Consider the following 1,631-nt stretch of genomic DNA (forward strand, 5'->3'; position numbering starts at 1 on the left):
TCAAAATGAGGGCCTAGGTTGCCACGTGGGCCTATGGCTTCCCTGATAGTCTGTCAGCCTTCAGCAATGCAAGGTGAAGTACCCTTTGCAACAGTGTCATTCAGACCCAGAAGGGTCACTGCAAAAGAAGAAAACATAAAAGGCCACATTTTTTCTGTGCATTGTTTTCCCTGAAAGACCTGGGGTTCTAGGATCACAGGAGCACCTGCGTGTCCAATGGCTTCACCCTAACATAGGATGATCAAAGCTGAGGTGGACTTGCCAAGACCGGAGTCCAAGCCCCATGCTGAGAAAAAAAAAATTAGCTCCTTGGCTTGCAATTCACACAGTTTATTCTTACAGGCTTTGGATTTGAACTCAGAATCTGGGTAAATCTGCAGCAATGTGGATGAAGGGGAAGATCGCCTTACATGAAGATAAAAAAGTCAGGCCTGATACCTGAGACGCAGTCCGGGACAAAGGAGCCAGACGCAGCGGACGAGCGGATTCTACTCAACACCAGCAAGAACCGACAAGGAGCTGACAACTTCATCCTGCACTTTGCAGACCAGAGACGACCCGGGATCCAAGACTCCCCGTGAGTAGAAGCCCCACTTCCTCACTCCTTCTCTGGGAGCAGAGGAGGGAAGGCCACCCCTCCCCCCCCAGCACCGGTGATCTCCATCTTGGATACCGACAAAGCTCGGAGGAGCGGCTAGCTCCAGCTCAGGCCTTGGAATAGAGCTAGTCATTTGGCAGTTCACGGGAACTTGGCGGCGAGGTGACCTCACAGACTCAGTTCCATCCAGGGAGGGTCGCCCAGCTCAGGCACCAGCCATTGGAGTGGCTCTCCTCGCTGGGTGGCCAGAGCCAGAGGCTGCCCCTCCCTCTAGCAGCCACCACAATCAATTGAAAAACAGAAACCCTGAGAATGGCTCCAGGCTGGGTGCTGTGAGTTTTTTTTCACAAAATAGCCCCAGGGAAAAGCTACTGTTCGTTGAAAGACCTCAACTCTACCCAGAACCTAGCCTCATCACTGCATCCCCCTCTTTTGTGATTCTCAAAGCAGATCACCCTCCCAGTAATCTAACCTGGGAGGGGGATCTCAAAATCTTGGGTAAAGCAGAGCATTTTTCTGCCCGTTCAAACAAACTGACTTAAGAAACCAATCAAGCCACAGGACCTCAAGCTGACCAGAGACTCCAACCAGACTCTGGTTACAGACAAAAGGGAGATACAGGACTCTTCCCACCCCTCCCCCCCCCCCAAAAAAAATCAAAGAACTTTTTTTTTCTTCTTCTTCTTTTCTTTTTTTCTTTTTCTTGTTTTGTTTTTTTTTTCGTTTTTTGTTACCTTATATATATATAAGAAAATTTTTTTTGCTTTTCTAAAACTTTTATTAATCTTTAATTTTTGCCTCTTCTGAAAAAATAATTGTTTTCCATTAACTTTTTTTTTTTCTCCTCTTATAATTTTTATTTTAGGAATACGTGAATGTGTGTTTTCTTTTCTTTTCTTGTCTTCTTTCTCTTTTTCATTCATTCTTAATTATCTTTTTGTTTTTTCTTCTAGCTCTACTGAACTTCTGATCTTTTCGTCTCACTTTCCTATCCTTTCCAACTTTTCCTCTTTGTTCATCTTTATGTGACTTA

Source organism: Dipodomys spectabilis, unplaced genomic scaffold, assembly GCF_019054845.1.
Source record: "Dipodomys spectabilis isolate Male_0828 unplaced genomic scaffold, ASM1905484v1 ptg000456l, whole genome shotgun sequence".
Taxonomy (NCBI): Eukaryota; Metazoa; Chordata; class Mammalia; order Rodentia; family Heteromyidae; genus Dipodomys; species Dipodomys spectabilis.